This window comes from Danio rerio, chromosome 24 (genome assembly GCF_052040795.2).
Source record: "Danio rerio strain M-AB ecotype USA chromosome 24, GRCz13ab, whole genome shotgun sequence".
In the NCBI taxonomy this organism is placed as follows: domain Eukaryota; kingdom Metazoa; phylum Chordata; class Actinopteri; order Cypriniformes; family Danionidae; genus Danio; species Danio rerio.
The window spans coordinates 37,921,040-37,929,600 of NC_141044.1; positions in this window are offsets into that span (position 1 = coordinate 37,921,040).

Genomic DNA, 8,561 nt, shown 5'->3' on the forward strand with positions numbered 1-8,561 from the left:
GCGGCATTAATAGAGTTTATATTAAGCTACTTTTCATGTCCTAGACAAAGATCATTATGTGTGTATGTGTTTGTGTGTCAGCCAGATTGACAGACCGTAGGATATAGCGTGATGTTTGGTGCCATGGAGGAGAATAGAATATGTATTCACACCACACCAGATGATTCAGTTGATCAAACTCTGGAAGAGAAATGCTCTTTATTTCTTGATTGGCAGCCAAAGAGTTTCCTTAGTGCGTTCTATACATTTATAGAGATTTGCATATGCAGACTATGTATGTGTGATGGCTAATGATGTGTAAACTTAAACAAGGACATCACAGATGAATTTTTCCAGCAGTAGGAAAAGTTATTTATTTTTAGAAGCTAAAAAGGGATTAGATTGAACTTGGCAGAAAGATCCTCTATTTCATCTGCTGTAATTTCCCTGCTCTTTGACAAGTTTCAGACAACCGAACCAAACCTTCCCAGAGGCTAAAGACATCTGGCGAAAGAAAATGGACGACAGCTTCCCGCGTTTTTTTTTTTTTTGCAGCCGCAGCGGCTGTGCGGAAGGAATGACACTGGCTTTGATGGACTGTATAGCTTTTTTGAGATGAGCCTCTTTATGCCGCTTGCAGTTCCATTATGGCTTTGTTGGAAAGCTTGTTTACCTGCTGATAACATACACTGGTGGATTGAGGAGCAGCGATCCAGAGCTCGCTGCCAGAGTCACTCAAGTCTCATTGTATGGCGGGAAGAGAAGAATGGCGTGTTTACGCGAGGGGGGGCCGCACATGCTAAATGTGAAATCAAACTATAGGACCAATAAGAGATGCGTGCAACTTTGCCAAGTTTTTATTTTTAGCCGCTGGGTTGCAGCGGAAGCTTACGAGCGCTGAGGTGGATGCGTACCTCCAGTCGCCCTCGTTTTATGGTCGCTTAATCTGTACATGTCGACAGATTTTCAGGCTTTTCAATGCTCTAATTGAAAACGTGGAAAATTCGCAAATGTGATTAAAATGCATACTAGCAATCGTTGTTCTCGGTTGTGTTTTATTAAAAAATTGCCGAGGCCAGGAGGATTTCAAAGCACAGTCCTACGTGACATGTTTTGTCCTCGGTAACATGCGGTGTGTCACCCTTGGCAGGAAACTGATTTCAGTGCTCGTAGACAAATATGCGCTCACAAGGATTTTACGTGCACAAAGTTGCACCATTTTAAGATTAAAAAAAAAATGTGCCCTGAAAGCATGGAGCGACACCAGCAACCAATTTTATTTTGGTAACGTGATGCATTTAAAATGACTGAAAAAAAAAGTAGGACATGACTTTAAGCATATGGAGTGAATAGGTTTATTGAAATGATGTTGGTGGGAGGAGTTTAAAATAAGAGTGCTTGGTGACATCACCTAAACAGGAGAACATTTTCAGAATTCAGAGTTGTTGAAATTTTTGTTAAAGATTATGAACACAACCTTTTTTTTTACATATGCATTTGTTCACTATCCAGGACTGTCACAGTCCAGGTTTCCAAAGCACTAATTTTGATTATAACTACAACAAATTTACATTGCATCTGGAAATTTGAATGAAAAAGAAAGTAGAGCAAGATGTGATTTTGCTAATTTAAAATGAATTGGATTGTGAATCTGTCATCAGAGCTATTCAGGTGATGTCATCAGTCCATCTTATTTTAAGCTCCTCCCATAAAGCACATTTTTCATAATTTATGATGAAAATGGAGCCATTTACATTTAAAAAAGTTGTTTAAACATAAGGCATGATATGACAAACAAGGATATTTTATGTAAAATCATAGGTAGACTTTCCTAGATTGTGGTGAATATGTGGTTTTGGGGGAGGAGTTAAATTCAAGAGGGTTTGGTGGAAACTCATTAGCATACATCAGAAAGAATTAAACAGTACTTACTAGAAATTGTATTTTATTTTATTGAACAGTTTGTTTTTTTGAGCAACCCAATGTGTTGTTAACAGTAAGACTGTGATTGTGTGCTAAATTAGTAAAAAACAGCACCGGTATATGCACAAAGCAGAAAGTCTTAAATCTAATTCCGGATTACAACAAGGTACAGCAAAAACATATATGTCAGTATAAAAGACAATCACTATGTATATTCCATGAAATAACATGTTTTTGAAAAATCTATCCAGCATCCATCCATCCTTTCATTCATCCATCTATCTATGAATAACTATTTTTTATCTCTCAGTGAATATAGGTCATATATTTTGGTGCATTTGAACAAAACAGATTTGAGATATGGATATATTTATTAAAATAATATTTTAGTCCCCTAACATTTTTAGAAATAAAAAGATAATTAATTTAAATGTATGTGAAATACTGGGGAAAAAAATTACAAACTACAAAATTTCAACAATTTTCTACATTTTTGTTCACTTAAACTTTGCTATTTTCATTTTTTTTTAATTTCATAATTAGCCTAAGGTATAAATTTAGGTGTATTAATTTTGGAACGTTATCATAAGTTATTTTGTTAGATTAGATCCAGATTTGGCTTCAGTACTGACTAAACTAATGTATGTGCACAAATATTGTAAAGCTTCCTACAGAAAGCAATAATTGAAAAGAGAGATTTGTAAGGGGTAAACTCATATATGCTTCTCAAATATATACAATTTTGAACTTTTATATTATACAAATACCGCAAAAAGGATGAAAAGCATGCACAATTTTAGATTTTTCCTTATGTAAATTTATTAAATAATAAAAATAGGTTTGGTGGGAAGAGCTAAAATTAAGAGCAGCAGTGAAACAAATGTAGTTTCTGAGGTGGAGCAATGAGAAATACAAATGATGAACTTCCGGTGAAAGGTTCATGTGACCATTTTAAATTTCTTAAGGTTAATTTTACAGCTTCGATGTTGTAAAGTTATTCAAATATATTCAGGTAAATCGACTCAGGGTGCGGTCAAAAACGTAAAAAGGCTCACCACACTGCCTTTTTTTTTTGACAAGAAAAAAAGACGCACGATGCGTTTTTTTATGTCGCACTAGGCAACGACTGAATCAGCTGGCTATTGTGCCAGAGTGTTGATGTTAATATAATTTTTATATTAAATAATATTGTGATATTAAAGATTTGTGAAGTCATATAGCTCCTGATAAATCAGAACAGCAGCCAGAAGTCTCTCCTCCATCTTCAAAAGTCTCCTTTGTTGTATTGATAACACAAACACTGCAGGCACTTCAACAGAAACCCCGCCTCTGCTTTCATTTGATTGGAGAATGAAAAAGATGGGAGTGACGTAACACGCTTTTTTCTCTCAAAGTTGACTTTTTTCAATTGCGAGCGCACGGCGCATAAGGGCAAAAACGCGAGGCGCAGCAGGTGGTTAAAACACGAGGCGCACAGTGTGCATAGGCAACGCGCAAAACGACTGTGTTTGTTAGTAAATCATTCAAAAAAGGCGCCTCTCGATGCAAAAAGCGTGTTCGGTGGGATCCATTTAGTTGTTAAAGAGAAAAAATAGACGAAAGAGCGTTTAAATGCAGGTATCGCCATTAGCAGCAGGCTAGCGCAGAAACTCCATTGAAAATACTGGGGTAAAATTTATTTCCATATTTTAAAGACATGACGTAAAAAAATGAGTTTAATGCAGTGCTTCTTGTCTGATCTGCTACCCACTTTATATCAAATCTCAGTCACAATAAGACCAGGAATATATGTTGTAACGACAAACAAGGTAAATTAGAAAAGCGCAAAGTACGAATCACAATTTTGTGTTACATTTTTCAAACAACGTTCCCCAAAAATATTTCAAGTCAGCATTTAGCATTCACAACACATATTACATGCAAATAATGACATATTTTCAAACGAAACGCATCACAATAAGACCATGCATGCGTATTTAAAAAAGTAAAAAAAGCTCAATTTTGGATTTCACATGTAATCTCTAAACTTACGGTTACAATTTTGGATTACATTTAACCAAAACGTGCCCAGAAAAGTCGACTCAATTTTGGATTAGCAGATCTTTCTGGTGAAAAAGACCATTGTTGTTTTTTGCTAAGGTAAGGCCCAAACACCAAATCTCATTTAAATGTAGTTTTTCATAAATGACAAACCCTTAAAAAAGTGGTGAAGGCCGACCTGTGGCTTTATCAGTCACATGAGAGCAGTGGAGGAAGCAAACATGTTTTTTGGGGTGTGTGTGTGTGTGTGTGTGAGTGCGAGAGAGAGAGTGTGAGTGTGGGGCTGTTGATGGCAGCTGCTAGTGCTTTGGATGTAGAAGCGGACAGATTGTGCGTTGTGTTGGTACAGCCAGTTCGCCACCTGGCACACTGTTTCTTGTTAGAACTTCTTGCTGTTTCTGTTCTGCTCAGAGAGACGCGGATGCAAACGATGACAACTTTCGTCACACACACCATGTTCAAACCGCCACCACAATTAAGGCCAAAGGAATTGTGTACAAAAAACCATTTGCATTCGATTATTTCAACTGCTGAGATGAATTAGCAGCCGATCCTTTTGACATTAGACGCAATTATGCAACTAGATTGTCTTGGTAATTGTTAAAATGTTGATTTTAAATGTGTATATGGGCAGAAACGGATGCCCATAGGGTTGATGGTTAACGCATTTTTGCTAATACTAATGCATTACTATTGCTAATATGCACACACACACACACACACACACACACACACACACACACTTTAAATAATATTGCTAGTAAATTTCACAAACAATTACAAGACTTACAGAATGAATTGAAAACATTTTTTAAGCCAAAACTATTTTCTTGAAATGTAATTCAACAATGTAGTTTGTGGCAGCACGGTGGCTCAGTGGTTAGCACTGCCACCTCACAGCAAGAAGGTAACTGGTTTGAGTCCCCGCTGGACCAGTTGGCATTTTTGTGTGCGTGTTCTCCCTTTGTGGACGAGGGTTTCCTTCCGAGAGCTCTGGTTTCTGAATACTGACGACGGGCATCCGCTCCATGGAACATGTGCTTGAGTAGATGGTGATTCATTCCACTGTGGCGACCTCTGAAATAAAGACTAAGCTGAAGCAAAATGAATGAATCAATGTAGTTTGTACTGCACTCTTGTTTTACTACGCTTGTTTACTCGCTGTGTTGATCTGTTAGATAGCTAATACATGAAGTAGTGATTCGCACTTATACAAATATTCTTGTTTTGACATTCATTTTACATTCGTCTGGAAACTTTCCTTAGTGTTGTAAAAAGTAGAGCAATATTATTTCTTTAAAACATGTAAATTAATTTACATTTACATTTTAGCAGGCGCTTTTATCCAAAGCGACTAACAAATGAGGACAAGGAAGCAATTTACACAACTATAAGAGCAACAGTGAATAAGTGCTGAAGGCAGGTTTCAGGTATGTAAAGTGTAAGAAGCAAAACATTAGTAATTTATTTTATTTATTTGTAATACAGTTAGCGGTAGAACCAGAGAGGCAAATGCAGATTAGGAAGGGAAGTGGAGCCTAAATAGCTGAGTTTTTAGTCGTTTCTTGAAGACAGCGAGTGACTCTGCTGTTCTGATGCAGTTAGGGAGTTCATTCCACCAACTGGGCAGATTGAATGCGAGAGTTCGGGAAAGTGATTTCTTCCCTATTTGGGATGGAATCACGAGGCGACGTTCATTCACAGAAGGCAAGTTTCTGGAGGGCACATAGATCTGCAGAAGTGAAAGCAGATAAGAAGAGAAGCCAGAAGTCGCTTTGTAAGCAAACATCAGAGCTTTGAATTTTATGCGAGCAGCAACTGGCAGCCAGTGCAAACGGATGAGCAGCGGAGTGACATGTGCTCTTTTAGGTTCATTAAAGACCACTCGTGCTGCTGCGTTCTGAAGCAGCTGAAGAGGTTTGATAGAGTTAGCTGGAAGCCCGGCTAGTAGACAGTTTCAGTAGTCCAGTCTGGAGAGAACAAGAGCTTGAACAAGGAGTTGAGCTGCATGTTCAGATAGGAAGGGTCGGACCTTTCTGATGTTATAGAGTGTGAATCTGCAAGATCGAGCAGTTCTAGAAATGTGGTCAGAGAAGTTTAGTTGGTCATCAATCGTTACTCCAAGGCTTTTCACCGTTTTGGATGCAGTAATGGTTGCCCCATCCATCTGGATTGAAAAGTTATGATGTAGAGTCGGGTTGGCAGAAACTTCAAGCATTTCCATTTTCGTGAGTTTAAGCTGAAGATGATGATCTCTCATCCAGTGTGAAATGTCTGACAGGCAGGCTGAGATGCGAGCTGGAACTGAGGGATCATCAGGGTGAAAAGAGAGGTATAGCTGGGTATCGTCAGCATAGCAGCATAGCAAATTCAGAAACGACTTTAATTTTTGAGTGATGTCAACAAGACTTCTTATTTTAAACTCCTCCTACCGTCAGAATTTTTCAAAAACCTAAAATTTTTTAAGGTTATAGATGAAGATTTTCTTGTAGACCATTTTGAGGGATGTAAACAATAACAATGGTTCTAAATAAGAATTATAATATATTTTATTTATAAGCGTCTTTCAAAGCACTCAAGGACTCCTTACAAAATTTGTCACAGGCACAATATAAAAAATAAGACAGAATAAAAAACATAATATTAAACCGGAAAATCATTAAAAGCAATCCTGAACAGATAGGTTTTAACCTGGGATTTAAAATTGGAGATGGAGTCCACCTGACAAATATCTAATAGCAGGGAATTCCATAACTGGGGTGCTATGCAGCTAAAAGCCCTGCCACTTAATGATTTCATCTTAAAATTTGTACCTGATAATAGTTTAGCCGCAGATCTCAGTGAGCGCTGAGGAGTGTACCAGTGATGCTAGGTTGTTTAGTCGAAAGCATTTCCTAAAATATTTCCTCGTTTACACTTTTCATTTCCATAGCGCCCGAGAATCCAGTAAGGTCAACATCTTGATAAATAATGTTATGATAGCTGTTTTAACATAAAGCTATAATTGAATTGCCTCTTGTTACAGAAAGAGTTTGACAAGAAGCAGGAAATGTTTATGGGCTAACGACATCACCACTTTGAAATGGTCTATTATAAGTTTTAACATTTTGAATGTGAATAAAATAATATGGCATGTTGAGCAAAATTTTTCAGTTACTCAAGTTATGATTTTTCATTCCAGGTGGATAAAACAGTGAGAAACAATGAGAAGTGTATGACTTCGAGAATACAATCTAGACATCTAGATAGGATTTCTAGATAAATTGATTACCTAGAAATGACCTGGCAACCACTTATAAGGTAAGCAGTGGTGGAAAGAGTACTGAAAAAGCATACTTAAGTAAAAGTACCATTACTTGCCTAAAGATGAAGTGTGAGTAGAGTAAAAGTACCTGTTGTAAATATTACTCAGTAGGAGTAAAAAGTAGCCCTTTTAAGAGTACTCGTGAGTACTGTGTATTATGCTAAAAAAGTGTTTATTATTTTTGTAAAACAGGATTTTTCTTCAGGTGGATGATGAAACGATGGAAAAAACCAACAAATAGTGTCTGACCAGAATCCAGATGTGAATGTAAATATCTAGATAGGATATCTAGATAAATCGATCACAGACAAATGACCTGGCATCCACTTTTAAGGAAAGCCCTACTATTTTCCTATTTCAGAACATATAAACGTCTTATGTTTGAAAGTGTCAAAACCAGCAAAAGGAATTATTTTTAAAAATCATAAAAAACAATAGGAGTGAATGATTTAAAGAATATAATATAGACATCTAGATAGGATATTATCCTGATAAATTGATCTCCTAGAAATCACCTGCCAATCACTTTTAAGGTAAGCCCTCATACTTTTCTATTTCAGCAAATGTAAACGTCTTCTTATTATGTTTGAGAGAGTCAAAACGAGCAAAATAATAAGAAAAATGTCCACATAAAGCTTGAACTCTCAACTTTTAAATTGACCCACTACACTTGAAAACAAAAGTATTCTGGTTTTGTAATCTGTATGAAACGAACGTGAGGTACAGTCCATTCTGTGAACCGCACATCACATGGCAGCAGCAAACAAACTTGTAAACAAACAGTCGCACCAAGGACTCACCATCAAGACCAAGTTGTGAGTTACCTCAGAAGAACAGCAAGATCTGATGATGATTATCCGGAGGATAATAATGTGTAGAACCTTTGGAGTGTGCATGCGCACTAGTTCGGGCAACCTGAAAATATGCTGATTTTGTTTGATCCGAACTAGGGCTAGGCGATAAGGACAAAATATCATGTCCTGGTATTTTTAGGAAGAATGACGGTATACGATATATATCCGGTATTTTCCCATAAATGGTTACTTGAAAGTTAAAGTCTTTATTAAACATTTTTGAGCAAAACATAATTCAAACACAGGGGTTTCCCTTCCTGTTTACAAATAAACAGCTGCAAAAAAAAGAATGCGCATGTGTGGCCTCAAATTAGGCCCGGTTTGGCTAATCTGGAGGACCGGGAGACTTCCCGGTGGGCCAGTCCATTTTTTGGCCGCGAGGGCCAGTGTCCCTAGCTGCTTACAATCTCAGCAGTCAAACTTTTTTTCATTTAAGTATTTATTTATTTATTTGACCATAG